The 27,878-nt window shown below is 46.1% G+C and overlaps 1 long non-coding RNA gene across 1 annotated transcript in view; it reads right to left on the bottom strand.

Annotated features, from left to right (window-relative positions):
• Nucleotides 1-2,581: 2,581 nt before the first annotated feature.
• The window catches only part of LOC142767449 (uncharacterized), a 184,735-nt gene continuing 159,438 nt past the window's right edge, over nucleotides 2,582-27,878 (bottom strand). The window contains exon 2 of the long non-coding RNA XR_012884887.1: nucleotides 2,582-2,779. This is a non-coding gene — a long non-coding RNA (uncharacterized LOC142767449). The remainder of the gene's footprint in view (nucleotides 2,780-27,878) is intronic.

The raw sequence follows: 27,878 nt of genomic DNA on the forward strand, positions 1-27,878 counted from the left end.
GCTGAATTGTACGCTAAGCGGCAGCGATGCTCCGGCCTCGGCTGAACTCAGGCGCTTAACGGGAAACTGAAGAACACAGGGAAGCATGAATGAGTACATGCCTATGCCGATGCTTCCATGCCCACTGCCGGAGGTATGCGTGTGACACAGTTTTAAGAAAGACACGGGTGTTGCTGATGCCATGGTCGATGTCTATCTTGCTGCGGCACGTGCAACATCCTTTCTCTCGAATGGCCAGCTCTGACTAGATAAACTGCAGAGCATCGTGCACTGGCTTCTATCCAGGTAAGTGCTGTTGGCAGCCACCGGGGAAGTCACGCTGAATTGTACGCTAAGCGGCAGCGATGCTCCGGCCTCGGCTGAACTCAGGCGCTTAACGGGAAACTGAAGAACACAGGGAAGCATGAATGAGTACATGCCTATGCCGATGCTTCCATGCCCACTGCCGGAGGTATGCGTGTGACACAGTTTTAAGAAAGACACGGGTGTTGCTGATGCCATGGTCGATGTCTATCTTGCTGCGGCACGTGCAACATCCTTTCTCTCGAATGGCCAGCTCTGACTAGATAAACTGCAGAGCATCGTGCACTGGCTTCTATCCAGGTAGGTGCTGTTGACAGCCACCGGGGAAGTCACACTGGATTGTACGCTAAGCGGCAGTGATGCTTCGGCCTCGGCTGAACTCAGGCACTCAACGAGAAGCTGAAGAACACAGGGAAGCACGATTGAATACACGCCTATTCCGATGCTTACATGCCCAAGCCGATGCTTATGTGCCCCTTCCATACATACATCGGCTCAATGACAGCTTTTTCTTAACACTTAGGCGCTTAAATTTCCCATGTCTCTTCTCGCCTTTCCTGGGCACATATAAGCTGTCAACCACCTGGGGCACATACCCGCCAACTGTATATGCCACATACCTGGCGGAAAGGGTTTGATGGCCTACAAGTCGGAACTGTGACATCCATTCATGCCATAACCGGTGACTTGGTCAATTCATCTTACCCTTCCAAGTTACTGAGTCTTAACAGGCAATCATGCCGAAAAAAGTATAATGTTATTACAAGAATCGCTTTTGTGAACGAAATAATCACAGCGTATCCCCGTAGTAAATGACGAGAGTGGGGCGAAGTGTCCATCCATTCATCTATCCATGTGTCCGTCCGTTTGTGTATACGTCCATTCATCATATCGCGTTCGAGAATGCAGATGGCGCGCGGGTAACAACGACAATAGGCGAGCCAAGATAGCCGAGCACAGGCGTTTTCAACGCGCCAGCCGCTCTGCTTCGTCCATGCCCCACCACCGATTCGCCACATTCGGCGACTATCCAGAATACTGAGAGAGGCACTCGTTCTCCGCGTACCCAGACACAGCCCGCGCTGCAGACAATCGGGGAGTAGCGGTACAGCACCATCTAGAATACCATCACTGAACTGCAGTTTGTATGTACCCATATGAAACAGTGGCGTCTATTACACTGTTCGGGAGATACTGCCTTCTTTCTCGTCTCTTCTCTCGGTTACGCGTGACGCATGACAGGGTTACACTAAGAGGAGCTTCGCGCCTAAAAAGGGGATGAAAAGATAACTTGCCGTGGGCAGAGACCAAACATGAAATCTTTGAATAACGCATCCAATGCTCTACTAATGAACTACCACGGCTGCCATTCCGCCCGCCCACCCGCTTTGTAGGTTATATGTGTGAATTAAACGTGGGAGAATCAGAACGCGCCGCCTGTAGCCATGACGGCGATTGTGGGACACTTTTCCTGCCTTTTTGGCGTCACGTAGCACGTGATCTTATTACGAGCTCACAGCTGCCCAATATTTCCTCACATACTACCTGAACGCTTCAAGTCTGCAAGAACGAGACCCTCGCTATGAATGAGGGAAACAAATGCACACCAAAAGGTTAATTTTCTTTCTTATAGTCATAATTATGTGTTAGACACTCACCACCGCCTCACGCAAGGGGGCCAAAGAGTTAGTCATCAGTCAATGTGTACTCGTCGTGGTGAGCGCTGCTTTTGAGAAATATCAGACAATCATCGACTGGGGCTCGACCACACTGCAGGTAAGTAGATCAGTTCGTTTGTTTGCGGCCCGCCAGTAAGTTGCTGCTTTTGAAGCGGTATTATACTCCAAGTATCAGTAAATTATGCCTCGACAGGCCTCGTTGAGGTACCATGTTTTCTCGGAAACGAAACCTTTTGATTGGCTGAATAAGAGGACGTTTGCTGTAATCAAAATTGTAGTTTTATAGCTATTGAAGGTACCCGGTTGAAGAAACTAGCCAATGTATATAATTGAACACAGAGCCAGGATGCCGAAACACATGTACTTAAACATTTAAAAATATATTTCATCACCAGTATAAAGATTTTATGTCTAAGCATGACAACTAATGATATTCAACCACAAGCGACGTTCCAGCAATATGACTTATTGTTTCATCTTTATGCTTGTAGGCTGACATGCCTTCAAAACTAATAATTCTACTAAATGCCGAAAATAATGGGGTCATCACCAAGCTTGTACGCTTCATAAGTAAAAAAAAAAATGTCTCAACGGCTGCATAAAGGGGCTCGTTATTTGACAAACGAGCCTGAATATGTTTATTGTACGGTTATGAACAACGGTGGTGTTGAGAAGCAAGTATTGCTATATTGAGATGCATCAACGCCCGTTGCTCCTGCCACCGCCACTGGAAACACCACCTCTTCTTCCTCCTGCTCCGCCTCCTCCCCCACCTCCTCCTCTTCTTCCTCCACGACCTATATTGAAAGTAAATAGAATAATTTTGTCAATAAAATAACATTACTGATGATCAGAAGAAGAAACACAGACAAATGTTTGGTGGTGACTATGTCTCAATGTCTTAGAGTAAATTTCGATTCGGAAATACTATTTAGAAAAAGGTTATTCTTAAGAAATTAGGCCTGGTTACTATTTCACTAAGACTAAAGCCACAGAGACTTTATACAGCACAAAATCGGCTCTTTGGCGAGGGAAAATATTGATCTAAGAATGGCATCACCATACGACGTCATCATTTTTGTTGATTGGTTTCAAGTTAAAATGACATCATAGAAAAGGACGAGAAACGGTGACACAATGCCTCACATCGCCGTCTGGAGGAAGGTGGTGCAATTTAGGAGGCACTGTGGTACTTTATAAGGTGAAGAAAAGTCATCTGCTCATGCGGGGGTCGCAGACCCGCCACAGACACTGCAAGTTCTTTGTGAAACTTAATTGATAATAACTGTTCTGGTTTAACGTCCTGAAACCTTGATACGATTGCGAGATATGTCTTAGTTGAGGGCCCCAGAAATTTCGGCCACCTGGTGTTCTTTAAGCTGCTCCTTTATCGGAATACATAGGCCTGAACAATTTTCGCCGTGAGCGAAAACGCAGCCGCCGCGGTCATCACTTGATCCCGCGCCATGCGGGTCAGAAGCCGATTGCCTTAGCCACTAGAACACCGGGGTGCGTTCCTATTGAATCAATTCAATCGGCTAAAACGATAAATAGACTGGCAGAAACAACCACTCAAAGCAGCGGCTTATGGTCAACTAACCATTTTTTTTCATACTTTTCTAAGTTTTCACATTTGAGTTTTTCAGGCATTCTCGAGCGTGTGGAAAACACCATTTTCTTGAAATGAATCCGATGAAAAATGTCTAGAATTATTCACCTATTCATCTTCTGAGCACCACTTGAAAGATATTAGATTGAATTACAAAAAAAAGCTATCTATTGGTGAAAAGAAAACGAGGCTTCCCTGGACAAAATTTGACACTTTCAAGAACCAGACGCCTATTGATGTACTTTGGAGAGAAGATGATGCCACTACTTATTGCGACTTTCGCTAGCCTTTTGGGACACTCTTCGAATCACAGGTTACAAAGCTTTGCAATGCACCATTAGGAATTTCGGTACGCACTCGTGCTACCTTCGACTGGTCGCCTCTGCCCTCCGGCTCAGAGGTGAACGGATCCGGCATTGCTCACACTCTCACATCGAGTAGGACGCTCATACCGAACGCGAAACTCATTGCTGGAGAAAAACCAGAACAGGAGGAACCATGTGCATAGAGCGAAAATTAATTTTCTAGCAGAAGCAGTAGAAGCTGCGTCGAAACCAAGCCGGAGCCTTTCCTGCTCTCTCAAAAAAAAAAAAAAAAGCCGTCGCATGGAAGAAACAAGCCAATCACAAGGGAAACGCTCAGTTGGGCGAACTACTGGTTGCAGGCACGGCTTACAATGTCATCGTCGTAGTATCTTTGACCACTGGTCTCCGGGTAGGTTGCCAAAAAGTGACCTCAGCTCTGCGCTTAGGGAGGATCTATTCGACACGCTGTCAAATTTCACAGATACCAGACGACGAAACCACAGCACTGCTGTGACGCCGACATATGACGCCGACACAACCACAGCACTGCTTGTGATCACCTGACCGGAAGCACTCGCACTGCTTTGTCGACAGAGAGTTGAGCAGCTCATAGCGCTCGACTAGAAAAGAGAGCGATCAAAAAGAACCAGCCGAACGTGAGGCTGTCGCTGCCTTTCAACCAGCCAAATACAATGTCACTTGCTAGAGCACTGTAGAGCGTTCCAAAACGACCAGTCGAAGATCGCTTTAGCTGTTTACTCCGAAGGCCTGAATGTCCTGCATAACTAAGCTGTAAGTGGATCGCTTAATCTCACCAATAATGCCAGATATATTCTCCGCATAAGGCGGCTAGTGGTATATATGAAAGTCAATACTGGGAACTTTGATATTTTGAATATTTTTTAAAAAGCTTGTCTGATCGCCTTAATGCTTTCTTTTTCTGTTCTATATAAAAATGACGTCCGCATTTTCAAGGATATTCTTTCGATTCAAAATTTGCTTTGGAAGCAGTCGGATTTGCTTTCTCTATCTTCATGGTGTCCGAGCTACAGCATCTGCCTGAATACCTTGAACCCAAAGACGTGACTCTCACTAGGAACTCCTCAAATATTTGTTGTTCATATTCTGTTATTTTGCAATGTATGTCCCGTTAGAAACACCAGTTATCAAGGATTTTTTCTTTGTGACCAAACCCATTCCTTTTCTTCATACGGTAAGCGCATGGCTATTAAAAGTATCCTTTCTTGGCTTCGCCCATGGAATATCCGGACAATGAAAGTATATAATATCCTTCCACTAAGCTTGCGCTGGTATACCTCGCGTATGTACAGCTGAGTCAGATTTCATCTACCCTCTTGGTTCCCATGGCGCTGTCGGTACTCACAATAGACGCTGGGCAAACTATGAAAACATGTAATTTAGCTATCTTGCCTCATATTCTTTGAAGTTGCATTGTTACTTGGAAAGTGATGCTCGCTGTTCTCTCTACTGTAGAAGAGTAATTCTCAGCACGCCTGTCTTGCTGGCAGTACAGCAGTTATGTATTCTTGGCACGTACCGGATTTTGTTGCGAGTGTGCGGGTAAGGAAACGGAGGATTATAGATATATATAAATTAGGAGGCGGGGAGAGATAAAGCATTGCATCGCCACTTGTAATGCAGTGTACACGTAGGGTGAGAATAAAGTAAGGATGACAACTAGAGATTCAGTAAGGAGAAGACACACATCAGACTATGGAGCTCAGCAGACACGTAGCGACACCTGTCAACGCAGTTTTGGGTAGTGAAAAGTGTGACACTAATGCACAGTTTGCTCCGCAACCAGGCGCAACTAGCGCGGACGAAACAACAATTGAGCTAAATATTAATTGTGCTTGCGCATTGAACATTCAGAACAAGAGATGCAAATTTTTCTTGGCTGGTTGGACACGTCACCGAACCGCCATGACGTGTTTGCTGGTTCACTCGCCAGAGCGATGGCGAAAACAAGAGCAGACGCAAGAGCTCCACGCTCAACGACAAAAATACCTCAGCCGACGCTACTGTTGTGCTGTGAATTTCCACGCACGTAAAGGACTTCAGTTTTACTGATTCCCGTAGCTGTCACGTGCTGGACGGCGAGAGCACTGGATACGGGCTGTTGAGGACGTGATGGGTATAGGCAAATTACTCGCGTTTTCCCCAGTCGGTCGCGCGAGAAAATGTGATAATGTAGGCTTACTTTCATTATTTTGAGTAACCTTTAGAAATAATCGTGATCAGTGTAATGATGCAGCTCAAGAGAGCCTCTAAATCCGGAGTGCGCCATGCAACAGAAGTGGTTACGCACGTGACAAAAATCGCACATGACGCGACCACCGATAATCGGAGCTGGTTGACACCACACAGCATCGCAAAAGCACGCTTTGAAGGTTCTAGGTCCGGCTTTAGTTAGCAAATGTGAACATGTACGCTATACAGGTAAATTGCTAAATGTTGCTCCTGACCAGAATCACGTTTTTCTTGCCGTAGTTTTCCGTGATTGCTGATGCTATCTCGAAGGTCTTGGTTTGCCTTTCGTCGTACACCGAGAAAATGAACACGCATGTATCCCCATTTGCAATACATACAAACGGAAAAGCACCGTCAACAGAACATTATGGGGTGCGAATTAAAGCAGTGCGACGCACAGGAAGTGGTATACAGATGTAGAATGCAACTGCGAAAGCGAAAAGCGCCGGGACCACTCATGCGTGTTAAAGCGAGCTTCCTACCACTGATCGCAAGATATGTTGCTCGTGTGTGCACTTCATCGCTTTGGCAACATGCGTATTTCTAAATTTACGCATTACGCATTACAGAATGCACGTCGAAGTGCTTGCCTCAAACTTGATGTGATGCGGTGCTTGCTTGCACCTAAATTGCAAGTTCCTAAATAAATGAACATCTTTTGAATTGTACCTGCAGTAGACTTTGATGAGCTTTATACTTTTCTGAAGCGACGTTGGACTGACAGAACAACCTTGCTAGATCATTGATTTTCCGGTAACCGCACCTCAACAGCAAAGAATGAGAAAGGCCTATGCACGTTCGCCTGCGGACGGCTCTTTTTGCACTACCCAGTTATGGCCAGCGTGGCAATGAGGGCGCTGGTGGTGGTGTTTTTCGCTGCGCCGCATGGAAAGAGCCTCACGTCTATTAAGGAGAAGACTAGATGGTAAAAATTAACATGGCCACGTACAACACCATGTGGTAAACTGGTGAGAAAGGGAAAGTAGCCTGAGGAATAGTGATGCAACGTTAAGAAGGATAAGAATAAGGAATGGAAGTGCCCAACCTTCACTGTCTCCTTAGTCTTCATACCATAAGTGCGAAGATTTCCGCACATATTTAATGGTTAATCAAGGGATGTAATACCACAGTTAAAACTGCACAAGAGGCATTACACAAGTTTGGGAAATGTCTCAGATATGCAGGACGTCATCGCTGAACGTGAGTTTGGTTACTCCGTAATGCGAGACTGTCTAATGATTACTTTAGAGAATCCAAGCTTTTAAATCTTCAAGGTATCCAGCTATGGTTGAGGTTGATTATGGTTCCGATAAAAGTATGTATACACTAACTATTAACTTTAGTGATGGGGAGCAAGCATTGAAAATGTTAGATTGTTTGAAAATGTTACAAAAAACACTGATCAGATGATACAAAAAGCCCAGAAATTGAAGATTTTGCGGCTCGCCATCATTTGCTATGATTAATACAGCACGGTTCTTCTCACCGGTCTCATAAGCATAGATAAAGGTATTGAAAGGCTGTGTAAAATGGACGTCACACCAGATATTGTCCTCCCTAGAGAATAATGACACAAGGTGAAGAATATGATGGTGGAAGCGAAGGGCCCGGGAGCTCTCAAAATTCAGAGATGCCTTGCAGGCGAGGACCAACTTCACCAGGAAGAATTGCTTGCCAGTCACAATCCTATGCATGACAGGGTGGCAGCGTATTTGTAATGTTGCTGAACGAAATAGTCAGGCATCTTCATGAATAAGCTGCATAGAACCAATGAAATAGGTAAATTTCACATGAGGTCTGCCAATAGTTGTTGTGATGAGTATGAGAATAATCAAAATGTGCGGGTTCATAAGCAGTCACCACATCGCCAATACTCAAGGAATACTCCTGTGAACATCAAGAATAATTTCATTTCTCTGGACAAAAAAGGCACGCAAAATGGGGTCATTTGTTGCTAAAAAAGTTGCAGAAGTAAAAGAACAAACACCTTAATTAAACAAGCTCTCACTCAATCGCAGCGAGAAGATTGCCGATGTACGGCCACTTTGAGAAAGCGGGAGCAAGATGCAGAACTCGAAATCATGGCTGCGTGGACCGCATTGCAGGGTAACCTTATTGCAGGTGGTAAGATCAAGCTTGTTTCAGTCGAGTGTACAGGTCGACTATCAAACCAGAAGCGGAGGGAAAGGAGTGTAAAGGAGCGACCAGGGCTAAGCCTGTCTTACACATCCTAAAGTGCTTATAATACGGGCGTCATCTGGTTCTTCAGAATAACAGAGCAGGCAGTTGCCCGTTATTCTGTGGCCGTGAACAGAGAACGCATATCATGACTGTAACGAAATAAGAGATTACAAGCAAACTGATTTTATCTTGCAGCTAGTTCATTGCGGGAACAACGCTCCTAAGGGCGCTGTTTGGAATACCTGGGTCAGAAAATATGAGTACATTGTCGAACAGGTACATTAGAAATTTTTCGCCAATATACCTGTTTTTGTCGATAGATGTATGACAACTCAAGGAATTTTAGAATACTCAGTGACTCAGGTGTAGCATTTGTTGCTGAAATGTAGGTGCTTGAAAGCTACACTCCAAATACAGGAATAATTCTATTAAATTTGGGTGTTCAAAAACGGAACGCAATCAAATTGTCGTACCCCTTGTTAGAATAGTCACCGCGCGACATTGGGCCAAAGCAAGGTATACCACTAAGACTATCTACGTCAATATCTACGTCATTGTCAATGCTCAGTCTAGCCACAGTCGATAGTGCCCCAATAAATCAGTGGCTTGTACAACAAGCACATGATGTTTACACAGAAAGCCCAATCTATTTAAAAAGAAAGGTTATCTGGTGCAGACAACACAAACGAACTTATATACAAGTGTCGATAAACGTTTTGATATTAATTTTCAGAACAATGGTTTCCAACGTTTACATTTATAAACCTTTAGTAATAGACACAATATGTGGCTGACAATTTTATTTCTATCTTTAGTATATTGTATTAAGCTAGACTTTTAAAAGCCATTGTCGAAAAGTGTTGCCCATGAAAAGACGTCATATCAAAAGAATGTAGGCATGTACATCGTACGATTCTGCGTATTGTACGTGCGGAATTTAAGCATTGCGAATTTTATTTGACGGCTGTTTTCACAATCATTCTTTGATGTAGTAAAATCATATACAATAATACAATATTACAATATAGAGCACATTATGTAGCTCATTAAAGTTACTCTCAGATGTTGAAGAGACCATTGTCCCATGTATAACTGTTTCACAAAAGAAGAAACAATAATTCGGCACTTAAGGTAATCATAAATGAGGACTGGAAGCCGGTATTGCAGAATAAGATTTGAAGCCAAGATTAGACCGAAGAATCTTTGGAAGAAAAGGGAAGATTAAGGGGGGGGGGCGTCATTACTGTCTCTCTCTCAGAATGACACTATGGAGGACACTATAGAAGATTACAAGCTTTCAAGCTCTGCAAGTGTTTTGGCATAAATTTTTTTAAAAGTCTTCAAAAGCATCCTGCTTTTGAATGCACTGAACATTTTTGACAGTGAATCAAACTTCGAAAATACTTTTGATAAATTTTACTCAACCCGCAATAAGGTGATTTCTCAAATAAGATGATGCGAAAATTCATGAAGACACCATAACCCACGAATAATTGGAAAATAATACAAGGCACTCCTGGCAAAGATCTTATGAACCATTGAAATTATGAGCACTTAGTTGGTACTTCGTGTGGCTGATGACGATAGGAAATCATGGCTATTCACTTTGCAGTGAGAGGGTAGCAATAACCCAAACACTCGTAGCGCAATGAGCATTGTGCGATGACTCGTGCTTATTTTACTCTTCTGCCACACTATATTACATAGGGTAGCGCAAATACTTGGCTGATATGACCACTTTACAGGGTCTTTCTGGTTCTTTTTGTGAGTAAGCTTACAGCACTACCGAGGTCCTGTAGTACAGTACTGAACTATCGTGCAAGGGGACCTGATTGAAGTCGCACTCAATCCTGTGTCCGTTTTAAATGCGGGGCATTTTATAATCGCACCTACTCGCTAATGCGGCGTCGTAAAAACCTCACTGCACATTCTCCATCTCGTGCCGCATGCTCGTGTCTCGTGGCAACTGTCCCACCCCTAACCTCTCTCGCTTCGCAAGGCCGACGCAGGCAGCGTCTGCTAGTAAAAACCGACTGCTCACGCTGCACAAGTGAGAGAGATGACAGCGAGAAAGGTGACACGCAGTGAGCGGCGACAGGCTAGGCAGAGAGTGACGTTAACGCGTGCGCACTGCGATGGGAGGCATGACCTACTTGGCACCGCCCCAACAACTGCGGTTTGGGGAGTGCAGTGTGGACGGAGAGACAGCGTTACGCAGGCTAGTCAAAAAGCTGCTTCGCATCTACTACCACGGAATAACAATTGGGCATTCTCAAACCATATCCAATTAAACAATATTCACGCAATGCTTTCCGCCCCCACTCTGCGACGCATTTACTCAAGTTCCCCCCGTGGGAAAGTGCGGGCGTCTTTTAAACGCGAAGTTCCTTACGCCGTGGGTCATATGTCCCGTGTCGTCGTCGTAGTTTTAGCCAGTTTGTAGCAATATAAAGTCACTAGCCATCCGTCCGTCCGCTTGTGCGTCCGTCCGTACGTGCGTTCGCCTGTGTGTCCGTCTCCTCATGCATACGTCCGTCCGTACGTCCGTCAGTGCGCACGTGCGTCCGTTCATTCAGCTCGTGGATATGCTGTGATTTCTTTATGGGCGGAGCTCCTTAAGACGTGTACCTCACCGTCCATGGAGCTAAACTTCATTCTGGTAAATTAATATAGGACATGTGAAATTCAAAACTAATAAATCAAAGCGTTACCTTCGAAGAGCTTTTTTTTGGTTCCATCGTCGTAAATGTGCACTGTACCAACGCTTGAGGCTGAATCAAGGGCATCAAAAGGCAACGAAAGACCTCCTTCAGTAGCAAATTTTTCAGATGACATGTAGAAAAGCGTGCGGTTAGCTAAGCAATCCACGAGACTTGTACAAATGTCGGAGCGGTTGTCTTCCTCCCGATAAGCTTAACGGAAGATTGGTTGTCGATGAATGCTAAGTCGGGGAGGCAGGAGATAATCACCTCAGCTACAGTTCAACAATTCAAGGTGTCGTGGTGGACCTAAAAATCTTGCACTAAGATAATGTTGCGAGAATGCGAGAAAGAACGTCAATGTATGTGGTTTTACGTTGCAGAAACATCATATAACTATGAGAGACGCTACAGGAAAGGGCTCCTGAAATTTCGACCCCCTGGAGTTCTTTAATGTGCACCAAATTTGAGCACATGAGCCTACACCACTTTCGTTTCAATCGAAATGCGGCCGCCGCATTCGGGATTCGATCTCGCGGCCCGTGGGTCTGCATCTGAGTATCTTAGCCACTAGACCACCACAGCGGGGCATGAAAACACGATAAGCTGTATCACAGGTGCAGTACGTGCTGCAGTCGATTTAGTGAGCGCAGCACTTGTTTTAATAGACAATCCGAAGAGTCATCATGACTTTACGAATTGATTGATGAAACACGGAATTGATTACGGATGCATCAGCGCCGGTATCAAAAACCGGTCTCGAAAAGAGCGACTTTTGTGACATTTTCGGCCAATACGTCAATGACTTTGGTAGGTGATTGATTGATTGATTGATTGATATGTGCTTTTGAACGTCCCAAAACTACCATGTGATTATGAGAGCCACCGCAGTGGAGGGCTCCGGAAATTTCGACCAGCTGGGGTTCTTTAAAGTGCACCGAAATCCTTTGATAGGTGAAGAATCGGGACTTGGGCAAACAGAAAGTTGCTCAGTTCTTGCCTCGGGAGCTGCGTTTTAGTTCCCTTCTTGGTAGGTGTTGGTCTTCGAAGCATCGGCGAAGGTGATCAGCGATGACGGGATGGCGAGAAGGGATGTTGGAACCGAGGGTGGTGATCCGCATAGCAGCGAGGTTCCGGGGAGGCTGAGGAAGCGTAAGGTGTGTAGCAGTCAAGTGAGAAGTAAGGCACTTTTTGGCTGTCACCAAAGGTCTATAGCCTGTGGCTGTAATGCCTTGCGACGTGTCCAGGGTACCTACGAGCGAAGCATATAGGGCGATAGTTGAGGATGGGCCATGGGTTTACGGTAGCAGTGTGGGACAAAGAAACAGAAATCAGAGACTGGCTCGCCGGACGCTTCTTAGGTGGTACTGGCCCTCTGCGAGTGGACACGCAAGCTACACCATCTGCTGCCACGTCATATATGAGTGGGGCAGCTACAAGATTTTCATCACGGGCAACAGCCAGCACCTCAATGATCTCCGCTTGAATGACGTCACAGTTGGAGGACGGTGAGTTGTAGTAGGCTCTTGGGTAAAGGGCACCAGAAAGCGCTGCCTTTCGACTTCATCGCGCTCATATGCTTTGGTTTTTGCCAAGAACTACACCTGTTTGGAACCGATTTCCCTAGACGATTCTACGTACGATGGCTTGTCATCTTCCCGTGATTTGCCCGATGGTTACTACATCATGCCTGTGAGTGGTGGTGGCCTTACACGTCACCCTTGCCCACAGTAGTTTTTTTATTGGTACAATGGTAAGGCTTTTTTTAAGGTAAGTATGTTGAATCAAGTTGTTCCGTTAGGCATGTGCTTGACCACTATATCTCTGCTTGACACTTGTAAGACTGTCGCTTTGGACGCTGAATTTGTGTGACATTGTCGTGATAATGATCCTACCAAGCTCCTGGTGACTTTGACAAGTTGCTCACTCACGGCGAACCACCGCGGAAACTGTAAATCTCCGTGATCTGCTCACGTTATATGGCGAAAAGGTTTGCTGGAGTACCCACAAAGAACTGTATTTACCACGGTAACAGAGGCCTTTAAGAGTGCACTTTTCGCTATATCAAGGGGGAAACGAAGGCACTTTTGCCGCGGTAAAGCACAACATACTTGTGGGTACACTCGGGGTAAATGAAGTGCACAAATGGCTCGCCACCAAACTGGCTTATTCTGTGGGGCAAAGCAGTGTCTATAACCATATATGTACATATATAATGTGACAGCAACTTACGAAAAAAATTTACGTAGAGCATTCGTGCTAATGCCACAACTTTCAAAATTGTCTTACTTTGACAGTGCTATATTTATAAGTGTAAAACACGTAAGAAGTCATTGCTTTTTGCTTGCACGCTCGCCATCATGTTTTTCATTTAGTTGTAACGTCTTATGCACAAATTCAAACTGCGCGAAAGACAATATTTTAACCAAGAAAGCAAATGAAAGCGTGTGCAATGGTGGAAGTGAATATTGAAGTGATTACTAAGGAAACGAACTTGCAAGTAGCGCTTACCATTCATATCAATGATCGAGTGTTTTAGACGAGAGGCTTAGTTTGTCGCTCAGAAAATACGGTAATACTATACCGCCTAAAACGTATGAATTTGCGAGCTGACGGAAGTATTTGCGTAACATATGCCTTCGCTGTCAGCATACAGTAAGGCGCAGATTGCGAAACACATTTTCAGTGCGAAGCTTCTACCAAGAATTACTGAACCTAGTAACGTGTCAAACAATGCTATGCACAAACTCACGCATTCTTTTCATAAGGATGGAAAGAAGATGAGTGAATAAAGTAGGAGCAGATTATTCTTTACCTGCAAGGACCAGTGAGTTACTATCCTCTTGTATGATAGCAAGAACAAGAAAAGCAGTCAATACGAGGAAGAAACAAAAGCTTGAAATTCCTCCCATCATTAGCGCCAGGCGGTGGGCACTGTATTTACTGCTGAGAAATGAGTGGCAATTTTATACTATATTTGAGTGAAGGAGCATGCACATGATCATGCTTTGCTGTTTTTTCTGTATCTCACAAGCCTGTATCTGTATCTGTATCTCACAATGGTCCCACAAGCCTTCGGATTCGCGGAAAAGTACAATTGTTGTTCTCAATCCAGTCAATACATTTAGGCATCGCATTAGTGTCCTAGCCTACGAGTACCACGTCACTCTGGAATTTGCAGCAGAGAGAGTATAAACAACGGAGTGTTTTATCAGATTCAACGTATTCCAGCTGTCGACGTTAAGCGATAAGTCACCGAGCAACACCATACGCAGACTCTTTTCAGGTGTTTGGAGTTTATTTGTCGTGTTCACTTTGACAAAATGTACATATATCATGCACTTCTCAGGCACATTGGTTACACAGCCCTGAAGAATTCCCTATGATTATAGTGAACTAGATCGGGGTAGCGGGACGAGGGCAGAGCGAAAGCAATCAGTGACGGCGAGGCGAAACGCATGGAACTCTTCGTGCGTGGCGTGGTGGCGCAACTGGGTTTTTAAAGACGATAGTCTTTCTTGGGGACCTTTGACGCAAAAATTTTGATCTGTCTGTCTGTCTGCCTGCCTGCCTGCCTGCCTGCCCGCCCGCCCGCCCACCTGCGTTTGCCTGTCTGTCTGTCTTTCTTCTGATGACTCAGCTACCTCCGCATAGCAACGGGCGTTCTCAAAACAGGCGCTGACAATTATGCTCGCTTGTGCGTGCACTTTTGTATTGCGATAGCAGCTTCATAGACACTCGCGGCTGAATTTTGTCGCCAGTGTTGGCGTCGACGTCAGCGTCACTCACCGTATATGTATAAGTTTCTCTATATATGAAAATCCAGAAAAGATAAGAAACCAGAAAAACACACCGGTGTGCAGAATCGAGCTTTAATCCTCTCAATCATGATTGCGAGGCATTGACCATTGAGTTACTGAGGAGCACGTACTTCACTGTTCAAAGGGCAAGCTATTCATATCTACCACTTACCGCTACTCATGGGCATCTCGAGGGGAATTGTCATGGTTTTAGCATTATCAGCAAGATGGCGCAATTAGCGCACGTTGCCACATTGCGCGGTGGCGGGCGCTTTAAATCTCCCACGCGTACTTTGCCTCTCGAAAGTCCTTATATCTGGTAAGGAGGAGGGGGGATCGTACGTCTTAGCTGGCCTCGGGTCTTACCTGGAACAATTCTGTTCTAGTTACCAGGCGCACAAAGGTCACTGCAATTATTGCAGTCTTCGCTTGCGAAAATCGCGCGCTTTTCAGACACAGTGCCGTAACAACTGAGTCGCTTATTCGCGTGCATCCGCACCTGTGAGTTTATATGTTTCATGCGTAATTTGTGCGTGAGAAACATGGGGCACTTTTCGATCTGCTTTCCATTCTGCACGTGATCTTCCAATTTGTGGCTATCACGTTCCTTGCTTTGCCTTTGTGGCAAAGCTGTGACTTTTTCAGTGGTGTGATTACAGTAACACTGAGTTAGATGGAAAAACTTCGGCGGAAGAATGATTATTTAGTGCCAGGTTGGTAAACTTAGTGTAACCGAGTGAAACTGCTGCCTTCTTATTAAAATGAATGAGTCAAGGGTTGTTGTTTGTGCCCGTCACAAAATTTTTAGTACAGAGCGCGGCAGTAGTATAAAAGAAATTCTTTGAGTTCCTGTGTTGCGGAATACTGCGAAGACACTGCGGTTATCTCGCTACTCTTTCGTCGGACTTGAGTCGATGTGTATTGAATAGCGAAAGAAAAACTTGTATGCACTCACCTAGGCAAAAGCGACACGCCAGTCGGCGACACACGGAGATCAGCGAATGGTCCCGCACAAGCACAGATTGTACTATGCGGTAAGTGTTCGACGCGATTTACGGTATATTCGATACAGCAGTGCTGATGATATTAGATGTCGCTTAATGCCAGTGAAGTACTGCCAGTTGCTTTAAGGCTGAATTTTGCTATTCAGTAGTTGTAAGGCGAAGTTGTGTTCGCCTACAATAACAGACAGCCTTTTCCCAATCAGCGTTCTTGAACTGAAACTGAACCGGAGCTGTCTAGGCGACAGCCTATTTTAGAAGCTGCTGTTGCTTTAGTATATATAATGGGAACCTTCCAAGAAAAAGAGACGATTCGTAATTATGTGTAAAATGAGGGCATATTTTACCTAATATCTGTGGTATTTGTTAGTGAGAGAAGTGACGTGGCATATTTGCACTTTAATTATCTGCAGCATTATAGGCAATGTTACCGTAAACATAGTCGATTTACCTGTGGTACGTGAACGCCCATGTAACTAATTAGCACTATACTGTCCGCATTCTTGTATCGGTATTCCTCTAATTCAAATTCGGGATATTTTTTTCTTCTTCTTGCAAAATTATCTTCGATTGCCTTTTAATAATGTGTCTCAGTATCTATTTTTTATGCTTGCAGCAGGTGTACTTTGATATTCGTATTTTAGAAATACTCTAATGAGTGTCTCTGGCCAGTCCTAATTTGTACGCATTCCTAGATGCGCATTCGAAAATATATTCCGAATGCTTTATTGTCTCGGAGCTGCACACGAACCATATCCTGTGACATTTTGGCTCTTGTGAAGAATAACTTCCTCTTCTCCACTGGTATTCGGTGCGACGCTCACAAAGAAAAAAAAACACCACAACTGTTTCATCTGTGTCTTCACGCGTATGCGCTTCGTCAGAGATCTAAGAATACTGAGCTCAGCCGAACGACCAAGAAGCCTGGGTTCACGTTCGCATATATAGTTTTATAAAAGTGCCTTCGTATTGATTAAATGATTTTATGCATTCTTTCAGTTATTTATCCGTCACTTTCTTGTCCTTTGGATATATGAAAACGGTTATGCAGGGCTGCAACCATTCCGCCTGAGTAGTCACGTGCAGTTTCGAAAACATTCTCACTGACAGGTGTGCACCTAAAATCTCATTTTTTGGATCTTCCAAGACAAAAAACTGTTTATTCTCTTTTTATTAAGAGTGTAGAATTTGGGCTAGTATCAACTTTAAACATAGCACACTCGTAATTTGAGTGTGTGGCAAACAAGTGCCCTCTGCGGCTTGTTTCAGGATGGATGGATGGATGGATCCGGCTGTGCCCTTTAGATCGGCCCGTGGCTAACGCCACCAAGTCATAATCTTAAGTACTATCACTATGGGTTTCTAGGATTGAATTTCACTCGTGCCTTGATTGTAGAAACGAATAAGTTAGCCTCCTCTTGGTTATTTCCACCCGTTCAAAGATGAAGGTGCTGCAGCACAGCCTAGTAGTTTCCGTGCAAGCAACCTCACTGGTGGGACCACCTTAGTCCCACTACCCGGGTACTATGCAAGTGTTGATGTAGTGCACGAGGGTTCTGGTAAGTTTATGCCAGTAGGGTTTGTTTTTTGTCTATGCCAAAGTACGTGCGAAGCTAAGATGCCCTGACGATGGCTCGTTGTGGGAAGCCCGCAAAATGTCATCGCGTAGAGCCGAAGGAACGACTAGGAGGTAAACAGTATTTTCAGGATGAAAGTTTCACTTGTGGTGGATGTCTTGGAGTAGACAGAAAGATGACAAGCCACACCAAATCCGACGTGGGGCTTGTGAGTGACGTCCCTCAAGGTATTAGTTCAATGGTTGCAGTTCTATTACTTCGAGTTCCTTCTTAGCCATATTTAATGTTTCTAGAATAGTAAGGCAGCTGAAGTCTTGATCCTTGTCTTCTGCTGCAGTCTCGATGGGTGCGCGGGAAAGACTGTTGGCGTCGGTATGTTTCTGACCAGACTTGTAAACTATCGTTATATCGAATTATTGTTACCAAAGGCTTCATCTGGTGAGACGTCCCGAAAGAACGTCTGATTCGCCTGCCAGCAGAGAGAGTGGTGGTCACTGATGATTCGGAGGGGGCGCTCGTGGAGGTATGGCCTGATGTTTGTTATAGCCCATACAACTGCCAGGAAGTTTTTTTTTTTCAGTGATTGAGTAGATTTTCCCGGCATATGGCAACGTGTGCGGCCAGCGTAAGCAATGACGTGTTTCATGTCATCTTGATATTGCAAGAGAATCGCTCCGAAGCCAAGGTTACTCACATCAGCCCGGACTTCTACGTCTTTCATTGTCGAAGTCGCAGAGAATCAGTGGCGTTCGGAGGCGCTGTTGAAGGCCTCGGAAAGCGTCGGATTCTTCTGGAGCTCAAAAGAAGGTGACATAGTCTTTGACGATTGTTGTAGAGGGTCGGTGCTTTACCATGAAGTTTGACTCAAAGCAGCGGTAACACACACTAAAGCCCGGAAAGCGGCGTATATCTTGCTTTGTTTTCAGCATCGGCAATAGAGCAATTGCCGTAGCCTTCTCAGGGTCGGAGTGAACACCGCTGATGCTGACAACATGGCTAAATAATTTTAGTTCGTCGTAGCAAGAATAACTCTTTTGCGGTTTCAGAGACGGGCTGCAGGTACGAATAGCCAGAAGGACTGCCTCAAGCCGTGAAAGGTCGTAAACAACTACTGTATTGCCTGAATACATTAAACAAGGGTGCCACTTCAGGTCGCACATAACTGTGTTCCTTCCTTCCTTCCTTGCATTGTGGCTGGATCTGAGCAAAGGCCAAAAGGGAGATATTTAAATTCAGAGAGACCGTCTGGTGTTAGAAATAGTATTTTTTCTCGGTACCATGCATCTACTTCAGTCTGCCAATATTCGCTATAGAAATCCATGAAAGAGAAGTAACGGGCATGGCACAAGTGATCCAAGCAGTCGTCGGTGCGAGGAAAAGAATATACGTCTTCTTTTGTTATCTTGTTCAGTTTGCGGTAGTCTACAAAAGATCGTAGTGAACCTTTCTCTCCTTAACCTACACCGCTGGTTACGCCTAAGAACTTCTCGATGATTGAATTACTTCGTCCTCGAACATTTGTTTGACTTGATGACGAATGACACCCTGTTGTTTCTGCGATACATGGTAAGAGTGTTTGCACAAGGCTTGGACGTTGGGCTCATTGATGATTCTGTGCTTCTTTAGAGGTGTCTGCCGGACATTCGACGTTATAGAAAAACAGTCACTAAAAGATGACAGGAGACTGAGGAGCCTTGCCCACTTAAGTTGTTGTAACTAACGATTAACGTTGAGACAATTAGTCACATAAATATTGCAGCTGTTTCCAGTCGAGGTGGTCGTAATCTAACTGAAGGCATCCAACTCATCCAGTGCTTCCAAGTATCAACTACGCGTAAGGCCATGCCACAACGTTCGTTCTCGATCTCCGAATCTCGAGAAAGGCAGTTAGCGAAAGTGACCAACCCATCACGCCGAAAAATTATTGCTTCATACCCTTGAAGAAAATACATGCATTAAATGACTGGCCGAGAACATTTCGGCACACCAAGAAAAAATGCCACGAAAGCAAATGCACAAACCTCAAGCCTAGCGGGGCACCTTCTTATAGGTGATACGAGGTGTCCGTTAGCGGTGATTAGTTGTGGACTGTCCCACGTTGCCCGCAGCTTGCGTAGTTGGGTGGCTAATGCAGCACCCATCACCAAGTAATCAGCTCCTGTATCGAGAAGTGTAGTGACCGGTTAACAGTCGACGGAAGCGGTAATGCTAGGGGAGGATTGGTTGGCGGTTTAAGAAGCAGGCTTTACCGGTACGTCGTGCTGTAACGGCATCGAAAGGGGGTATTTGGAGGTTTGCGTGGTGGTGGCCTCACCTTCAGAAGTCGCCGTTTTCAGTTTTATTGCGTGGGCTTGCGCCACTGACACCATAGAACCCAAAGTCTGGACGGATGTGGTGCGTTGATGCGAACGGATGGGGTGTCGGTGACCGTGACTGTCATCGCTGCGTGGCAGGAAAGTGAAGGCTACTTTCCGAGCATTCTTCGATTTCTTGCGGGCACTCACCGTAGCGTGGAAAATGGGCATCTGTGTGTAATTCCCGTAGACGTATTCGTCGGTAGTACAGTCACGGTACTACCGACGTCACGGTGCATGTGTCCAACTTCGCCACAATGGTAGCACAAAAGACGATCGTCGGATGAATGCCACATGGTGGTCTTCCGCGGGTCAGAACGAAAATCGGCCTGCAAAGCCGCCCGATGAGCTAGGCTTGGAAAAAGTCGAGGGGCTCCAGCAGGCGGATGAACAAAACGCGACGTTGATGGCATAGAGATGCGCAGGGCATCCGCGTGGGAGAGCGTGGGAGGTTCGGCTTGCGATGTTGTTGAGGATGAACGAACTGCCTGATTTTGTTTCTAATGAGGTCAGTAAAGGGAGAGATACTCGAATGGGGCGCTGTATAACATTTCTAGAATACTTCGCATAAAATCTGCAGTACGAGTTCTGTAAGTGCCTCCCTGCTATCACATCCTCGCACTAGCGAGCACTCAGTGAAAATGACGGTCTGATGTTTTTACTGCAACAACCGCTGCCTGCTGAACCACGCGCTTCAAAATTGTAGCCTCATGTGTAAACTCCGACAGCGTCATAGGAGGGTCGCGCACAAGGCCTGCGAAAAGCTTTTCCTTCACGCCTCGCGGTATTAGGCGCACCTTCTTTTCGTCTGGCACATGGGTGTCAGCCCGACGAAACTATCGCGACATCTCATCGGCAAACATGGTGAAGCTCTCTTTCAGAATTTGAACCCGACGTTCTTTCTTTTGGGGGTTTCTGAAGGCCTTGCGAAGCTGCCAATGGAATTCTTGCCTACTCGTGACTGAAGTTTCATGGTTCTCGTACTGAATCCTTGCTGCATCTACGAGAAAGATGTAGACGCTCTTCAACTTACCACGTATGTCCCAGCCGTTAATGGCAGCGACCCAGTGGAAATGGTCGAGCCAGTCTTCTAAATCCTCACCGGAATCGCCGTTGAATGGGTTGAGCGTGCGAGGCCTGTAGGTGACTAGGGCATGCCAGCAGTTTGGTCATGTTCGGTTTGGGTTGCGGCTGTGGCGAACACTGTCCTCACAAAACTTGCCGAGGGGCCGTACTGTAGTGATAGTCGTTCAAGGCCGTGGATGCTTTCATGGATATCAGCAGACCCTAGTGCACCGGTGTTAGTTGCTTCGGGTTGAGGACCAGCAGGCATAAGACGTCGGAATACGCTGCACTTACACCACTCTTTCACAAGAGGAAGCGACGAACAGAAACTCGAAGCGAATGGCTCTCTGCTTCTGCCACCAACACAGCGTGGCGACATGTTCGTTTTTGTCATCCAGATGTGCATATGCAATGGCTACTTGCCCGGCCGCATACGACGATCAGCATCGTCGTATGCGGCCTTGTATGGTATCACGTGACTGCATGGCGAACACAAGAAACCAACGCTAACATGAAAATATTGACATGAGTGTCATGTAACAACATGACTACATGGATGGATGGATGGATAGATATGGCTGTACCCTTTAGATCAGGTGGTGGCTAGCGCCACCAAGCCGTAATAATTAATGAACCAAAAACTAGATTTATTCTTTTTTCCTTTAAATAGTGAGGTTGAGGATTCGTACTTTGCAGTGAAGGGTTTCATTTTCACTCGTGCCTTGACTTTAGCCACCAATCAGATAACCTCCTTCTAGTTATTTCTACCCGCTTTAAGTCTATTTTGGCCTTCCTTTCCCTAAACCCCAGTGCTTTGAAAAATTCTGCGCCATCATCCTGAACTATAGGGTGCAGGCCTTCACAAAAAATTATGAAGTGTTCGGCAGTTTCTTCTTCCTCTCCACACACACTGCATACCGTGTCTACCCCTTCGTATTTTGCCCGATATGTCTTGGTTCGCTATACTCCCGTCCTGGCCTCAAACAGCAGAGAACTACCCCGAGTATTATCATAGATCCTTTCCTTGGCAATTTCCTGCTTATAAAATCGATAGATCTCTAGTGCGGACTTCTTAATCATGCCAATTCTCCACATATAGGTCTTAGCTTCCTTCACCTTCTTCTTAACCGATAATTTTTTTGCTTTGGCCCCCTGCTGTTTTCCAAGTATTTAACAGTCAATTTTCTGGTTCGCTTCCTCCATTTTGTATCGACATTCTTCATGTACAAGTAGCTGAATACATTCCTAGCCCAACGCTCCTCCCCAATTTTTCTCAGTCGCTTCTCAAATTTTATCTTGCTGCTAGCTTCCCTGCCCTCAAATGTTGTCCATCCCGTATCACCTTGTACTCCCTGATTTGGTGTATTCCCATGAGCTCCTAAGGCAAGCCTATCTATTCCACGTTGCTTAATTTCCAATCTTGCTTGAACTTCTGATTACATGCACAAGACCGCATTGCCGAACGTCAGACCAGGAACCATGACCCCTTTCCATATTCCTTTCACAACATCATACCTATTGTAATTCCACAGTGCCCTGTTTTTCATTACCGCTACATTCCTGTTACCTTTAGTCGTCACGTATGTTTCGTGTTCCCTTAGGTACTCGGCCCCATTGCTTATCCATACGCCCAGATATTTGTATTTATCTGTTACCTCTAGCGTGACCTCCTGTATTCTAAGCTTACTACCTTCATTGTCATTAAAATCATGACTGCTGATTTTTCCTCACTGAATCTGAAATCTAACCTATCTCCCTCATTACCGCAGATGTCCACCAATCTCTGGAAATCTTCCTTGTTGTCGGCCATTAGCACTATATCATTTGAGTACATGAGTGCTGGTAGTGCCTGTCCAATGAGGTTTCCTTGTTTGACGAAATAGAGGTTGAATCCCAGTCCACTTCCCTCTAATTTGGCCTCTAATCCTTGTAGGTAGATCATGAATAATAAGGGTGACAGGGTACACCCCTGCCTAAGCCCCCGTTTTACCTCGGCAGGCTTGGATACCTGTTTTTCTCACTTTATAATTACCTTGTTACCGTAATAGATATCCTTTAAGATTAGTGACTACATCTTCCACGCCTAAAGTGTCCAATATTCCCCACAATTCCTCTTGAACCATGCTATCGTACGCGCCCTTGATATCCAAAAATGCTAGCCACAGGGGCCTGTGTTCCTTTTCTGCTATTTCGATGCACTGCGTCAGTGAGAAAAGATTGTCTTCCAACCTCCTGTGTTTCCGAAACCCATTCTGCAGTTCCCCCAGCACGCCCTCATCCTCTATCCATGCCTGCAGTCAAATGTCACGCTCGTGATGCGCTCGCGGCCCTTTCGCTAGCTTCACATATACCAAATTTAGTATTACGGGGTGTGAATGGAGGATGAAGGTATGAGATTGGCGCAAATATGATAATCATCAGGCGCGTGTCATGTAAAAAGATAATTACATGCCACGTTCATGATGCGCTCACGGCCCTTTCGCTAGCTTCACATATACCAACTTTGTTTTTACAGAGCGTGAATAGACGACGATGCTAAATGCCACTTCCAAATATGATAATCATGGCATGCGTGTCATGTAAAACTTGACTACATGCTACGCTCACAGCACGCTCACGGCCGTTTCGCTAGCTCAACATAAAACAAATTTGGTATCAGGTGACGTGAATGAATGCCGAAGGTAAACGAAAAGTCCAAACATGATAATCCTGACATGGAAGTCATGTACGGTGTAATTTACCTCCGCATCCTGACGTTGTGCTGATTTTAAAGTGACATATCAACCTTCCTTATTCGTGCTTCTTATATATAACATCGATTCCCATGTATGTGGGATCTGCCAATTTTTTTTTGTGTAGATTCCTCTATATAGCCACTGACTTGTAAAATGCACGTGAATGCTAGGAATGAGAGCGAAATGCACGTTAATCAGCTCTAATGGCATGAAAAAGGGGTATGCATGCGCGATATGTTGCTCGTGGTTCAAAATTTATATAGGAGGTCATAATTTGGAGTAACTTTTTCGGAATATATTTTGACTCAAAAGAGAAAACACCAACTGGAAGTTCGTCCTGGGGGGTGACGGCTACAACAGCTGCGTACGAAGCGTTCATAAAGTGCCGCTGGAGAAATTCCCACCGAAAGCAGGCGTTCGCCCCAGCGAACGCGCTCTGCATTCATCACGTTTACGCTGTTGTGCCCACAACTATTTGGCACGGCATTGTTGCAAGAGTTTCACATTGTGAGCTAACTCGGCAGCGTGGTTTGAGAGTGGCAGCCACCGGCGCTTGCACTGCCGCTTGCAATTTTGCGCGGCTTCGAAGGTTGCCGGATCAATGATCTGTATTTGCGGCCAGCATTCGGCTCCCGGGGCCTGTATTTGAGCCGGAACTTCAGCCCTTGCCCGGCGAATACGAACTTTTTCACGTTTCTACGATCGGCGCTCTTCTGGAGTGGTCCATGGATTAGCCATGTGGAAGCTCTCAGCAGAACCTGATTGCGTCGAATTTATCTCGGGAGCACTCACGAAGGACGGATTCTAGACAGACGGCAGACGGACCTGGCAAACAAACATACTTCATCACACCAAACACAAACAATGACAAAAGAAGTCAGAGCCAAAAGTGTCCATATAATGGCTATCGGAATTTAACGTAAGAAAATTGGCCCGCATGTGCTCGTTACACTGCAAGGGTCGTCGAAAGACAACAGTCTTGCGTTTGGAGGGAGTGAACGAAACGTTTATTTGATGTTCTGCGCAAGAAAGTCGGTGAATGGTGTTCTGTAGGCACTGCGTTAGAGTGCCTTGATGTGTGCAGTGGAGGCACGTGAGACATGAGCGATATCTGACAGTTATCTTGGAAAATGAAGCGTGCGGCGTGCTCGCCCATCTAAGAGGCGATAAGGTGTAGAAAGCAAGGCGACGGGTAGGTTTCACCGCCGTGTCGTCTTAGCAAAGCGTTGGAAACACTTGCCTTTTTGTGCAAGCGCTGCATTGTCAGCGCAGCGCGATAAACGCTACGATCCTTATTATTACTTACGTATGCCTTTTCTAGTATAAAGACACACACCGCCCCGCCGCGGTGGTCTAGTGGCTAAGGTACTCGGCTGCTGACCCGCAGGTCGCGGGTTCAAATCCCGGCTGCGGCGGCTGCATTTCCGATGGAGGCGGAAATGTCGTAGGCCCGTGTGCTCAGATTTGGGTGCACGTTAACGAACCCCAGGTGGTCGAAATTTCCGGAGCCCTCCACTACGGCGTCTCTCATAATCATATGGTGGTTTTGGGACGTTAAACCCCACAAATCAATCAATCAAATCAATAGTATAAAGACACACATAAAGAATATTGACGTGTGGTTGCGGTGCCTCAGAAATGCGGAATAAGTGCTTTTTAATTGACAATCGCAAAAGTAATAATGCTGAAACTTGACCAATATGGGCGCTGCTATTGGGGAGGGCCGTTTGGGGTATCGTTTCGGCTGGTAGACAGACAAATGTACACACAGATAGAAAGACAAAAATGTTTGCGTCGAAGGTCCCAAAAAAAGACTACCGTCTTTAATACTTGTTAAATCCGAAACACGACAACACCTTGGAGAGTTCGTAACGTTAGCTGTCTCTTCATCATCACTAGAGACCGGATTTTAGGCAAATGCCTAAGAGGTTCCTTGCGTTCCTATCACAGTACATTGATATATGAGCAATGGCGTACCAACATATTGTTACCACATATGTAATTTAGGTATGTGCACCTGTGCAGCGGGAAACAGGGTGGTGGCAGAAGAGGAGGACGTTCGGTTGGTGGCAAGAGCTCGCTGGTGCGCGTTCACTGCTGTATACCGTCCAGTTGACAGTTACGTCGGCTCTGAATAAACACCTCTCGTAGACGTAACAGAGTGGTGGAGGTGCTGTGTACGGCACGTTGACGTACCACGGAGCCACAGCTGTTCGGAGTTGGCCGGAGCCGTCGCCTTGCCGATCTGCCACCGACAACAACCGTCATGGCCGAGAGCGAAGGTCGGGAATCAACTGCCTCGGCTTCGCGCAGGTCTACGCTGGCTACACCTAGGCATCACTACATGGAACCCCGCCCGTTCGCGGGAATGGCAGGAGAAGATGTGGATGCGTAGCGAACGCACTACAAAAGGGTGAGCCGGTACAACCACTGGAACTCTATCGATCAGCTGGATAACGTAGCACTGTTTCTCACGGACACTGTCCTGATGTGGTATGGAAACCACGAAGAGTCCTTGGCAACATGGGCTCTTTTTTCTCAAGAACTGAAGAAGTGTTTTGGTGACTCCAAATCAAAGAAGAAAAGCGCGGAGCGGACTCTGGCTGGAAGAGTTCAGACTCCTGGAGAAACGTGCACTGCTTATATAGAGGATGTTCTTAAGCTTTGCAAGACTATAAACCCGCAGATGTCTGAAAAAGACAGGGTTGGACACCCCTTGAAAGGCATAGTGGAAGACGTTTACAATTTTCTGATAGGCAGGGATGACCTCACCACTGTCTCCGACGTCAAACATCACTGCCGCACGTTTGAAAAACTGAAGACTCGTCGCATTGCCCCGAAATCCGGTAGGCTGGCAAATGTGACAACGGTTGCCAGCGTTGACGTGAGCCCGCCCACCAACCTTGCCGCTACTATTTGGGCAATAGTGCGTGAAGAGCTGCAGCGACAAAGTGATCGGGTTCACGAAACCATTCCTCATCCACCTACCGATCCACCCTACTACACGGCGGCGCCATTAGCTCCTTTGCCACCATCGGTATGTGTGACAGACGTCATCGAAACTGGAACTCCGTGGCCACGTCGTGACTCATTCGCAGCCGACCAGTGATATTGCCAACGCCTTCGTCACGGCCCCACTACATAAAGGAGGGAAACCCCCGCTCCGCAAGCTCGTCACCAACCCTTCACAGCTGAGCCGTCTAAGCGTTGGTTCGGCGGGCGTCGTCTACCAGTCTGCTACAACTGTGGCTTCGAAGGCCACTTTGCCAGGTATTGCAACTACCGGCAGCCGCGAAGGTACAACCGATCACCGAGGTATAACCGTTCCGGCGTTAACCGAGCACCGACATTCCCGGGAAGTGCATCTTACGAAAACTCAGGACCGCTACGAAACCAATCTCCGGCCTCTGACCGCAGTGTGACACCACCGCCTGCCCTTCGCGCCAACCGATCACCGTCTCCTCGGCGCCGCCACTCCACGCCTCCTACGGAAAACGAGCCGGCGCGGCCGTTGGAGGTGAGGTCGCCAGACAGCCTTCGATTTCAAAAGATATACCTCCGTTAGCTTCCATGTTTCAAAATAAGGTTAGAGTGTTTATCGATGGTGTACCAACAATGGCGTTGGTGGACACAGGTGCACCGTGTCAGTGATGAGTTTAGTTTTCACCCGCCTCCTTGGACGAAAAGTTATGTTTCGTTGGGACCGCCCTGATACGTTTCGTGGAGTGAACGGAGAGGTGTTACAACCTGTTGGTGTATGCACTGAGGCTGTTAGTATGGCGTGCCAGAGCTTTGTTGCAGAGTTTGCTGTTCTCCCTCACACTACGAATGACGTTATTCTGGGACTCGATTTCTTGAAGCTATGTGGTGCCACTGTCAATTGTCGCACAGGACAAATTACAGTAGATTCCGATATCCCAGTTGCGTTTATAGAAAACTCGCCCTGTCAGGAAAGTGCTCTTTGCGTGTCCGTGGGCACAACTGTGCCGCCATTGTCTGCGAAATGTGTCCCTGTTCTCTGTTCACCTGCAAGCGAGAAAACGTTTGACGCAACTGTGGAGCCCGTGCATCTCAGTTGCATAAAGAAGACAGTTTTATTACCCTACTGCACGCTATCGGTTGTGCAAGGGCATACTGGTTTTTGGGTAATTAACTGCTCTGATGAAGCAACAGTGCTGCCAGAGGGTCTGAAACTTGCAGAGATTCGTGAACACCAAGTATTCTCGCTTGCCATCCTTTCAGAAAGCAGCGATTGCCCGGATAAGATCCGTTGCGATAATCTGCACGCCAGGGGCACCA

This window comes from Rhipicephalus microplus, chromosome 7 (assembly GCF_043290135.1).
Source record: "Rhipicephalus microplus isolate Deutch F79 chromosome 7, USDA_Rmic, whole genome shotgun sequence".
In the NCBI taxonomy this organism is placed as follows: Eukaryota; Metazoa; Arthropoda; class Arachnida; order Ixodida; family Ixodidae; genus Rhipicephalus; species Rhipicephalus microplus.